Source organism: Anabrus simplex, chromosome 4 (assembly GCF_040414725.1).
Source record: "Anabrus simplex isolate iqAnaSimp1 chromosome 4, ASM4041472v1, whole genome shotgun sequence".
Classification (NCBI taxonomy): Eukaryota; Metazoa; Arthropoda; class Insecta; order Orthoptera; family Tettigoniidae; genus Anabrus; species Anabrus simplex.
In genome coordinates this window covers 81,115,953-81,129,243 of record NC_090268.1, presented here as the reverse complement: position 1 = coordinate 81,129,243, position 13,291 = coordinate 81,115,953, and positions in this window count along the sequence as shown.

Below are 13,291 nucleotides of genomic sequence, written 5' to 3'. Positions count from 1 at the left end.
GATTCGTGTAAAACTGGAAGTCCCGTTATTATGATCCCGATATCAACAGTCACTTAAAACTACAAGCTGTTTGCTTTAGTTCCGGAGATTTAGGTCTGTTCACAAATATCATTCTGCATTGTACAGCCGGGCTGAGTGGCTAGTCGGTTGAGGCGCTGGCCTTCTGACCCCAACTTGGCAGGTTCGATTCTGGCTCAGTCCGGTGTTATTTGATGGTACTCAAATACGTCAGCGTCGTGTCGGAAGATTTACTGGCACATAAAATAACTCTTTTGGGACTAAATTCCGGTACCTCAGCGTCTCCAAAAACTGTTAAAGTAGTTAGTTGGACGCATGGGCGCCCATATGACAGTTTGTAGGGGGGGGGCTAGACCTGGCGTTACGTAGTATTGTTAATATTTTGGAAGATAAATGGCGAGTTGTATTCTGTGTTAAAGCTGTTGGTGCGAGACGGTACTACCACTTCTACGTAATACTGACTTTTAAATCATTATCTTGGAAGGAAAACACCTGACTACATTAGATTTTTGCCTTTCCCTGAGAGCTCGGGGGAAGGGGTGGCAGAGAGGGGAAATTGGGGTATGAATTCCCCCCACCCCTAACATTTAGAAGTTTAGAACTTATGATTGAGCCTCCGTGGCTCAGGCGGCAGCGCGTCGGCCTCTCACCGCTGGGTTCCGTGGTTCAAATCTCGGTCACTCCATGTGAGATTTGTGCTGGACAAAGCGTGTACTCCGGTTTTCCCTGTCATCTTTCATTCCAGCAACACTCTCAACTATCATTTCATTTCATCTCTCGTTCATTAATCATTGCCGCAGAGGAGTGCGACAGGCTTCGGCAGCCGGCACAATTCCTATCATCGTCTGTAGATGGAGCTTCACTCATTCTATTCCTGACCCGGTCGAATGACTGGAAATAGGCTGTGGATTTTCATTTTCAGAACTTATGATTAATTGTGGCAACCATGTAAATGAAGATTTTATGTGGCTCTTTGTTTTGCTTTTAATTTGAACTACGTATTTGCCAACAATATGTTTTTCTTCTAAAAGCAGTCCGGCTCCATGGCTAAATGGTTAGCGTGCTGGCCTATGGTCACAGGGGTCACCGATTCGATTCCCGGCTGGGTGGGGAATTTTATCCATCATTGGTTAATTTCTCTGGCATGAGAGCTGGGTGTATGTGTTGCCTTCCTCATCATTTCATGCTCATCATGACGCGCAGGTCGCCTACGGGAGTCAAATTAAAAGACCTGCACCTGGCGAGCCGAACATGTCCTCGGAAACTCCCGGCACTAAAAGCCATTCGCCATTTCATTTCACTTTCTAAAAGCAATCATCCTGAACCAATCGACTTCATTTCTGCACTTGACATTTTGCGACGGTAATATTTTCCCAACAATACATCGAGTACTGAAACTGTTTGCTGTGTTACTAGTAACCACTGCAACACCAGAACGCTCTTTCTCATCTCTGAAATATGGTATTTAAAGGGTTGTTTGAAGAATATGACTGAACAGGAAAGACTGAATGTGTTAGCTGTTTTGTGTATATATATATATATATATATATATATATATATATATATATATATATACTCATACAAAGAAGAACACGTGACCGCAGAAAATATAATCCATGAGCTATCAAAAAAAAAAAGACAGGAGACGTCTGGTATTGTAATCATCAACGTGTATACAAATGTGTCTTAAGTAATTGTATTACTTTAGAAGTTTTAATTTAGTGTTTGTAATTTCAGAATATGCACCCAACATTATTGTATAGAAGTCCTCAAATTTTAATATTTCATATACTCTCCCCCACCCCAAAATAATTTCTGCGTGCGTCCCTGCCGTTCACTATATCAGATGTGCTATTGCGACGTTTTTTTCTTTCTTTCAAAAGTGTCCTCCAGATTAAGCTGTGCACACTATGACGAAGAGATACCAATACTTACTTACGGATGCCAGATTAGTGGGATACTTACGAAGACACACAAAATGTCTTGAAGAATGTACAGCCTTGTCATAGAATAACACAGAGAGTACATTGGCAGGACCTTCGAACGACTTGGAAGAGGGCAATACCACGAGCACTGAGGCAGGGATTGTCGAACATCAACTCGACGTCGCAAGTGATATACATGGTCTCTCTTATAAAGCCAGACCGAACGCACGGTGTTCGTACTCTGCGCTACGGAGCTATCTCAGCCGAACTTACTTCGTGCGCCGCCTCCAGCGATCCCCGAAGGAACACTCTCTCTTTCACGACGCGCACACATTCAAAACAGCAATGCAAGACACTGAGGGTGAAAATGCCTCCGCTTATATAAAGAGAGAGCCCGAAAGATCTAAATGTTTACAATCCAAGGATCGGGTTGGGCGGCTTCCATTAACCAAGAGAGACCTAGATTGGTCAGAAATATTACATTCCAACTGAAGACAGGCAAATAGAATTAGAGGAGGTGGTAGAGGAAGTATGTACAACTTCCGAACTAAAAATAATAACAACAGCATGCTATCACGTTTACAAATATAGAGATACAAACTTTCTTTCAGGATTAATTACGGTTTGACCTCTAGAGGTCTCTTATATATCGATGGCAGAGCCATCTTAACATCGAAGAAAAAGCTATTGCACTATCTCCAAGTTCATGTCTTTAGCGGAGATGGGCAGAGTAGAGAACAGTTCATGGAATACTCAAAGAGAGACACTGTGCCCTCACCGGTATTATTATTATTATTATTATTATTATTATTATTATTATTATTATTATTATTATTATTATTATTATTATTATTATTATGTCCGCCTCCGTAGCGTAACGGTTAGTGTTATTAGCTGCCGTCCTTGGGGGCCCGGGTTCAATTCCCGGTACTGTCAGAAATTTAAGAATGGCAGGAGGGTTGGTATGTGGTTGAAATGGTACATGCAGCTCACCTCCAATGGGGGTGTACCTGAAAAGAGCTGCGCCACCTTGGGATGAGGACACGAGTTTACTTTACTTACTATTATTATTATTATTATTATTATTATTATTATTATTATTATTATTATTATTATTATTATTATTGTCTGTTTCAGCCACTTTGGAGTACGATAGATCAATCAATGGTTAGTGAGTCGTGTTTTCCTGTCCTCCCAGCACTTTTTCATACTTTCAGATCTTGCTTTCCTCTCTTCTTCAGAAATTATGTATAGTCGTTTGGGCTTCACCCTGTCCTGAAACTTCTTATCTTTAGTTATTATTATGATAATTACTATTATTATTGTTATTATTATTATTAACCGGACTGATTGCCTCAGAAGGTAGAAAACAGGACTTCTGAGTCCTCGAATAAGCCATCCTCCTGTCGGTAGGTTTACAAGCACGTAAAATAACATCGACGGGACAAAATTCAGGTACCTAGGCGTCTCATCGTCTTGTAGTGAATGTTATTCTTATCGTTCATCAAGCTGTATATGCGTGCGGAATTTCTGGGCACAACGTGCTTGCGAGTTGACAGAGTTTGCAATGGAAGAGCAGATAAATAGAATACGTCTCGTCATAAATTATAATTTTTAAATTAATCTTCGTGGTGAGCACAGTTTAGCCTTCAGCTTGACAGATTAATTGGTCTGGTGGTGGGAAATGAGTTCTATTTTCTACTTTTGTTTTTGGTGTAATTTGTGACGGCAGAGGGGTGGGGGGCTGTAGTTCCTATTAATTGACATATGGTGCATTTCGGAACGTTAATATATAGTTTTATAATAATAATTGGATCATTATCAAAACCACTCTCATCTCGATATTGGTTTTGTGGCTGGTATAATTTTTTTGTTCTTGTTTCGGAAAAACAAAACACGAAACGTAACAATGGCTGTATTGTTTTGTATGATGACTGACGTTCGTTGTGCGTACAAAAAGCTATCATCGTCGGTTGATGGTAGAATGTGGACAAGCATTTTTCCGCCTATCTCTTGTTCCGTTGGTATAGTGGGTGTCAATGTGTAATGGGACCCAATCTATTGATCAGCTATTGAGGGATATAACGTGTTTGTACGTGAGTGTAGACCAGGGGAGTCTGACCATCCATCATGCAGGGATAACTTTTGTTGGAGCATCAGATCTGGCTGGACTGGACAGAGAGCGGCTAGTTGACATGCTTCACTCTCTCTGTTTCCCCCTTTAGCTCCTCCAACCACCAACTCTCTCTCTCTCTCTCTCTCTCTCTCTCCTACAGTTTCGCTCATGCGCTGTTCATCACTTGATTGCCGTCTTTCATATACAAGGACCGTTGTAAATATGTATGTTTATGAATACCATTTCTGAATTGGAACTAATTTATACAAAATTAATTAATCCTATATACAGCCGAAAGGATTAAGTTTCTGGAAACCAACTTCAGAGGAGAGGTGCAAGAATCTCATACCCTATTGAATACAAGCTGTACCGTTCGGGCGACAGGCTCTGACAGCGAATCGTCATTATGATTTTTCTGTGAATCTTTTCATACTCTGGAAGAAATCGTATAGTGGTCCCGAACCTTAGCATTCAGTATCTACTAACCGACGGCTTCCTTCTTTAGGCGCAGGTATAGCTGATCATGCTATCAGCTGTGTCATTAATGCTATTTTACCAGCTGCCACAGACCGCGATATCCCATCAACATTAACACTCAAAGCATGCTATAAATTTGGTGTGGTATAAGCTTTCTCTCCCAACGATCATCATTGGCTTCTCTTCAAGGTGGACCTTGTTGAGATCCCAGCCAATGATTGTGGATTTTTTGAATTTGTGCCCCTATGGTTCGGTTACCGCGTAAAATTACTGATCGCACCCATGGTTATGTTTATGATATCTACATTCATGCTTTTGAACGGGGGTTTTTCATTAATATTTTATTAGATCTAGGAGGGACATTTCTTTATGCATGCAGGGTATAGTCACTCGCCTGGTAGCCACTGCTACAAGCTTGTCTCCCGCAAAGCACTTTGCTGTGATACGCTTCTCGGCACCGCAAGTTCCCCCCCTCCTTTGCAGTCTGCTGAGAACTTTATCAGCGTAAGGTTCAGTTTAGTCAAGTGATCACGTGTTCAGTGTGTTGTTCCAATGCATTTTTTTATCAAGTAAACGTGTGTATATACATCATACCTTCATTTTGTACAGGAAATCTTGTTCAAAAACTTACTTATGACTCAGCGCCGGGCGAGCGCTGGCCGCAATAAGGCAAAATGCGTGGCGGGAGACAGGCCCGCACCACAGGCGACCGGGCGAGGGACGATATCCTGCATAGATAAAAAAAAATGTCCCAGTATATTCAACAGTGATTTTCTGAGGCGGACACGGACATGGATCATGCCCAGTTCTACGGTCGGATGTCTTTCCTGACCCCTACTCTTGGACGAGGGATCTTTTCCCTATTGCGTGTTTCTCGATGGTTGGTAGTGTGGTGTAATTGATGCATATGAATCGGTTGATCACAAAAATTCCAACCTCCGAGGTAGTTGAATTCACCAAACGTGGTTAAAAACCTTGACCCTACCGGGAATCGAACTCGGGACCCTGAACCGAAGGTCATTATTGTGGACATTCATTCAAGGAGCCGGATAAGATATTGAACAAAGAACAAGGTAATGATTGCGCTAAATTACAGGTCTTGTAGATATGAGCGCGATTACAGCAATCACGTAAAACACAAACTTGCTTGCTCTCCCAGAAAAGAGTCGAGAAGACAAGTGTTCATAGAATTAAACTTGGAAATTAACATTAATCTGTTCAACCGTAGTCATCCATCCTTTTACTTTTCTCCAATGATTGTTTTTTTTAAAATGCTTTCATGGTTGCCATTTAGAATTGTGTGTTATTTTTAGATTCAGAATTCAAGCTGTCAGGATTTTATTGAGTGCTAATATTTCAATCCCGCAGACATATGAATGGTGTCTTGATGGATCAAGTGCGTTTACGCTCTGCGATGAAAAGCGGTAATTCTCTTAATGCCAAACTCTTCATCTCACAAAGACTGACAGCTTCGCATTTCTAACAGTAGGCCTAACTCTGCTTAAAAGCGTAAAAAGTGTCCACATATACCAAAGTTCGTCAATGAAAATGTGAATAATTAAAGGTGAATCCTCCAGAAAAATTTCCGTCCTGATTTACTAGTAACTTCAAATGATGGCTGGTCTCGAATTCGATTATAGATGTTCAAGGTCTCTTCCTTTTTGGATTAAGATCATATTGACGTCATGAAAGACGAATAATAATCTATAACTGTCGATTTGATATACTTTATTATTATTATTATTATTATTATTATTATTTTTATTATTATTATTATTATTTTATCTTACTTGACCCTATGATTCCTTAATTGTATTGTATTCCCTTAAATAATACCAGCAGCCTGAATATCAGTAATTATTTTATTTTAGGCTATTTTCCTGGTTGATTTCTTCGTGTACAATAAGTGAGATATTTAGAAGAAATAATTAAATATGTTATGGTAGCGTATCGTAAAATATTTCCAGTAGTTCATTCTATTAATATTATTTTTCTGTTTCTTTTCAGGTGAGTCTCGTCTTTTATTCTAGAATATCACGTTATGAAGTAAGTACCTCGCCAATATTTTCACACAAAGTTATAATATTTTCATTTTACAATTTATGCAGAGCCAAATTGTTTCCATAATCTGTACATTTGGCCTTCCTTTTTTGTTATGCTGTCTGTCTGTGTTTTCTCAGTTCTTTTTTGTTTGCCTCCCCTTGGCTTATGACTGAAAATATTGCATTGTATTATTCGTAAATCTGGAATACTGATTAGCTCTTGGAAGTATTCATGACAACTCTTTTATCACCGTCTATCTCTCACTTTTATTCCTTATCAGAATGGAATTCCTCTTTCTAGATAAGCCCTATGCTTTGATTGCAAGCCACAAACGCTATGACACCAGACGCCTCTAATGCCTTCAGTAATGCTGCTTTGACCTCATTTGCTGGTGCTATATGTGTCATTTCAGATGTTTTTGATCCTTGGAAAAGTCACACAGAGTCCCACTGTCGGCAGCCCTGAAGACGGCTTTCTGTGGTTTCCCCATTTTCACACCATGCAAATGCTGGGGCTGTACCTTAATTAAGGCCACGGCCGCTTCCTTCCCATTCCTAGGCCTTTCCTATCCCATTATCGCCATAAGACATATCTGTATCGGTGCGACGTAAAGCAAATAGCGAAAAAACCACACACACACAGGGGGGAAAAGTTATGTGACTATACTGCTAATAATAAGAGTTGGTGTCTGACATTTCTTAGAGGGAGGTCCGTTTACTGCCTGCCGAAGCGGGATAAAGGGAGTGGCTGTGTGGTTGCCATGGAAACGAGGGTGGGCCGACTGCGGTTACCATGGAGATAAAACTTCAGGGCAGCTCGTTTTGCTGGGAGTTGCCAAACCTGTCACTGTCACTGATAAGAACCTGATTGTTTGTATAAGAGTGATCGCAAATGGGACGACACCGCCTGGCCAGGTAGTCTACAACAGATCACAGCGGTCAGAATGAAGGACGGAACAAGTGAGCCGGAAGCGAGGGGTAAGAGTATGTAGAAAGGAATGCTGAAATGTGGCAACATCGTGAAATGGCACGTGTAGTGCTCCTCCCTCCAACCTTACCTGTCAGACACCAACTTTAGTTAAGTCTAGTATAGTAGGGATATGATGCACAGAAGTTCCATGTTAGGTGACAAACTTTGAGACCTGCAGAGACCGATGTGCAGACGCTTTATCATGGAGAAGACATCATTGTCCACTTCACCACATTTCAGGTTGCTTTCAATGGATGGACTCCCTTAAACAACGTACCTGTACAATATACCGTAACCCTCTGATTGGGCAATTCTCAGGGGTCAAAAAGGAAGTGTTCGACCCCTTTTTAAAACGCCGATGAAACTCGGGCTCTGCTGATCTAGCCACTGTACACCGGCGTTGGCATGTGGAAGTACCTGCAAGTGTTTTACCGTAGAATAAGTTTATTCGGAGTACGTATTTTGTTAAAAGTGACGTACGGACTGCCTTTGTCATAATTAAGATAAACCATTGTTAAGTTTAAGTTTAAAATCTGAAAAATAAGCCTATTGACATATTACATCAGGGCCTCTCAGGGTGCATGCGCGTGGTGCATGCACTGTGCACGGTGCAAAGGACGACTTGGCTTGGTTGACCAGAGTGCAGACCCCCCACTCCTCGATTTGGAGCAATAGCGCTTACTCTCTCCTTCCTCACGCCTGTCTCGCTCGCTCCGCCTGTCTCCCTCTGCCCCACTTGCGCCGTAGAGCTCCAAATCCGGGCTGAGTAGAGCCGAGCTTAGCCAAGTAGCCCAGAGACGAAGCGTTGATCCGAACCATGCGGAGCGGCACCGATGCACAGTGCACGGAGCTCTTGCGCCTCGATCTGCACGCGTGAGATTTTGGGCGTTTGAGAGGCCCTGTATTACATGCTTCGTTTATCTATTCACTGTTGGAGAAATAATAATCTTTAAGAATATCATAGTAACAGAAGTAATAACTATGGACATTTTGTAGATAGGTACGTTATACCGGGGGGTCCACCAGCACCAGTTTTATGGATCCCTTCACATTAACCACAATTCCGAAAGACATCGATCCCTCTCCCTAAACCGGGGTAACCGGGCGAGTTGGCCGTGCGCGTAGAGGCGCGCGGCTGTGAGCTTGCATCCGGGAGATAGTAGGTTCGAATCCCACTATCGGCAGCCCTGAAAATGGTTTTCATTGGTTTCCCATTTTCACACCAGGCAAATGCTGGGGCTGTGCCTTAATTAAGGCCACGGCCGCTTCCTTCCAACTCCTAGGCCTTTCCTATCCCATCGTCGCCATAAAACCTATCTGTGTCGGTGCGACGTAAAGCCCCTAGCAAGAAGAAGTAAACCGGGGTAATATAACGATCTATGCGTTTACGGGCTAGAAGACAGCACGAATCGTGAGCGCCACTATTAATTCATTATTCATTATGAAAACCTCGAATGAACCCGTAAAACGAGTACAGATACGCAGAACACGTACCTAAAAACAGGAGGTGGACGCAAAGACCAGGAGCATGGTACTGTATAGGCTGGAAAGTGGGCGCCCTGGGTCATGTAGCTCACATGGCAATTGGGCGGGGAGGTACGTAATAGTGAACAGAGCTCGAGGTAGGAGGTTCGAATCCCACGTCAGATTTTTTTTTTAATTGCCAGTTGCCTGGGATGTGGTAAGGTTGCATACTTGATAGCATCCAAGGATTGATTTGTTTATTTGACCCTGTAAAAGACCGTATGTATCGTTGCGTTGGGTATGGTGCTGGGTTGGACGAGGATGTGGAGATGATGGTCTGTGGCCAGTTAGCTACGTCGTGCATGTTCCAAGCTTCGTAGACCACAGGTAGGGCAAAGTATGCCCCATTGGACCACCCGGTATATGTCGTGCTGAGTGACTGGCTTTCTGACCTCAACTTGGCAAGTTCGATCCTGGCTCAGTCCGGTGGCATTTGAAGGTGCTGAAATACGTCAGCCGCGTGTCGTTAGATTTACTGGCACGTAAAAGAACTGCGGGACTAAACTCCGGTGCCTCGGCGTTTCAGAAAACCGTAAAAGTATTTAGTGAGACGTAAAGCCAATAACATTGTTATTATTATTAGGTACGTTATATTAATAACATCCGAGCTCAATCCCTTGACATTTTGTACTTCGGATAGGCGAAGGTTCCTCTAAAAATGGAATAAGTACAGTCGGATAGTGAAAAAATTAAAGTCCGCCGCCTGTTGCCATTCATTCGACTGGGTCGTGGATGGAATGAACGTGCCGGCTGCCGAAGTCTGTCGCACTCCTCTGGGGCAATGATTAATGACTGAAGGATGCAATGAAATGATATTGGAGAAGGTCGCTGGAATGAAAAATGACAGGGAAAAATGACCGGGAGAAAAACTTGTCTCGCCTCCGCCTTAATAATAATAATGTTATTTGTTTTACGTCCCACTAACTACTCTTTTACGGTTTTCGGAGACGCCGAGGTGCCGGAATTTAGTCCCGCAGGAGTTCTTTTACGTGCCAGTAAATCTACCGACACGAGGCTGACGTATTTGAGCACCTTCAAATACCACTGGACTGAGCCAGGATCGAACCTGCCAAGTTGGGGTCAAAAGGCCAGCGCCTTAACCGTCTGAGCCACTCAGCCCGGCGCCTCCGCCTTGTCGAGCACAAATCTCACATGGAGTGACCGGAATTTGAACCACCGAACCCAGCAATGAGCGGCCGGCGCGCTGCCGCCTGAGCCACTGAGGCTGTCAGATAGTAAAATATTATAAATATTTTCTCATTTACGGTTTTGTATCGCTTCATTGTCATACAAATCGTACTCTGCGCATGTTGTGGTGGTGAAAATAGTTGAATTTGTTTCCCCTGAAGCCGACAAAATGTGATGTACGTACACTGCTCTTCGCACATTCGCTAGTAACAGTAGAAGAACGCGCATGCTGATGTCTTGCTGTTCACGGAGGAAACCATTCTAATTGTAGAAGAAAGGAATGATGGGATACATTTCCGACACTGGTGCTGGTTCAGTGGCGGCTATAAGGCCCATGGCTTGTTAGGGACCCATGCCTGTTCCTTTAATCAATAGCTGAAGAATGATTTTACATATTGATAAAGGTACAGCACATAACACAGTATCATTTCAGAGGGTTATTGCAGACTTGCTTTCGTCAATAGGAGTACGGTAGTTATTTCTGAAAGAAGAAAGAAAGAAAAGCCTGTTCCAAAAATAACCATCCCTTGCTGCCACTCACAACAATCAAAAAGGCTTTGGAAGTAATTAGCCAGTTCTGAGAATCCGGTAGTCAGAGATGATGCGATAACAAAGACATCTTCCTTATCTACACTCTAAACACTGAAGGTTCTAGCCTGTTTTTAACTCTCGGCCGTCAGTGTAGCTAAGTAGGCCTACGATGGACGGTTGTGTTGTAAATACTGGTACATTATTTGGTCCTCGGAACGATATTATTTCTTAATATTGTGATTAAATGAAATAGCGTATGGCCTTTAGTGCCGGGAGTGTCCGAGGACAAGTTCGGCTCGCCTGATGCAGGTCGTTGTAGAATACACCCGCGGTATCCGCTGCCTGTCGTAAGAGGCGACTACAAGGGGCGACCAAGGGATGATTGAATTAGAACCATAAAACTACTCTTGATTCGTACCATCATGCGGGGAACACCATGGGTTGCATGTACTTGCGAGTAGTATCACTAAATTGGTACGAAATAGGTTTGTGATTAGTTGCAGTAAAAAGCCTGGCCTGGTGGATTCCAGTACCCGTGCGTTGTACCCATGTGAGCAACACCGCGGGTCTGGGCGTTGCCTGTGAGTTGTACCGCTATATGAGCGGCAACGTGGGTCAGCGTTGCCTGTGATTGGTACCCACTATGTGAGGAACACCACCGGCGCCCGTGACTAGTACACCTAGGTGAGAAACCTTACCGCTTTGCGTTGGCTATGAGTGGCGCCAATGTGTGAGAAACACCATAGGTCTGCGTTCCCTGTACGAATTGCAATACTTGTGAGTAGTACCATCTTGTGTGGACCACCGTGAGTCTTCGCTACTTTTGATCAGTACCCCAAAATGACAAATACCATGGTTCTACTTTACTCGCGACATGTACCATTCTGTGGGGCCTTAGACGTGAATATAGCACCCCTTCAGACATCAAGCATCATTGTGCTTTATAAATGGTCCCCTGGTCAGTAATACTGTAATTAACTACCTTATTTTTGAGTCTGATCCACTGTTTTTTTTTTTTTTTTTGTACGGTTCATGTCCATCCATTCATTCTTCATGACATTTTTTTTTATTTTGGTCAGTGGATGAATTTGAATTTTTTGTTATATCATTTCGTACCATTAGGGGCCGATGACCTCGATGTTAGGCCCCTTTAAACAACAAGCATCATCATCATCATCATCGATGCAGGTCGTAGGCGACCTGCGCGTCGTGATGAGAATGAAATGATGACGAAGACGACACATACACCCAGTCCCCATGTCAGCGAAATTAACCAATTATGGTTAAAATTCCCGATCCCGCCGGGAATCGAACCAATTTTGGTGAAAATTCCCGACCCCGCCGGGAATCGAACCCGGGACTCCTGTGGCCAAAGGCCAGCACGCTAACCATTTAGCCATGGAGCCGGACGTTCATTGTAATAATATACAACCTTGTACTACGAAATAAACTTGTAACTTTCCTTATTAGAAAACGAGGGACCCATTTTGAATGATTGTGGTTGGGGGGGGGAGGGGGGCGGCTTCTTAGCGCCACTACTGTGCTGGTGGTTTACTGGGTGCTCCCACTCGCTGAGCTTTTGGAGTATATGCAATTTTCCTCTGTGAGAGGAATTGATTCCTGATTTTACTTCTTTATCTATCACGTTCTTTGGATTGTGCTGAACAGAATAATGCTTTCGCTAAACTTACAGAACTGATATGTAAGAAGAAGACGAGCTAATGGACAGCATTGTGTTGTAGGCTAAGAGGTGGCTGATGCGTGGCGTTTCACCCCCTCGTTGTTCCCACCCCACAGACTGACACATAAAGGGCGGACCACGTATAATTATTGCTGCGAAATATGAGCAAGCGATTGACATTTTTATTGGTGCCATCACGAGCGAGGGACGGCAATTGTCTCTTGTGCTCCGCTTGGCCGGAGTTGCACCGGCTGAGTGGCAGTGGTAATCATCTGTAATGAATTTGGTAGAGAGCCCTCGCTGTACGTCATGTTCCCATTGTCTTATTGAAGTGTAAGGCTAATTTATTTCTCAGCGGAGACACGGTAGCCATTTGACGACGCTATCTTCCAAAATGATCGTGCTGAATTACATCACGAGATTGCACCTTCTGCAGACTCAAACCCCGACGTGGTCAGCGATTGTTCTGTTTGATTCGAAAGTCAGCAACATGCTTTAGAGCTCTTCTTTATCTGCCGGGCCATGGCCAACTCGATAGGTAGTTCCGGCCTGCTACAATTGGCAGTTCACACGGATGACGTCACACTAGTAGTGCTTCGATATGGAAGCATGAGTATTATTTTAATGATAGTTTGCTAACACGTTGTTATTTCAACATTATTAAAAGTGTTCGTTGCTGTTTTCAAGGGATAATTGTACGAAAAAGCATCAGTAAAAGATGTGTTTCAGCAGGTGTTTGCTACTACAGCATTGTAATTTAAGTGGCCTGATCTTAAGAAGCACTGCTAGGTTATGCGATAGGTTACGCGAACCCACTGA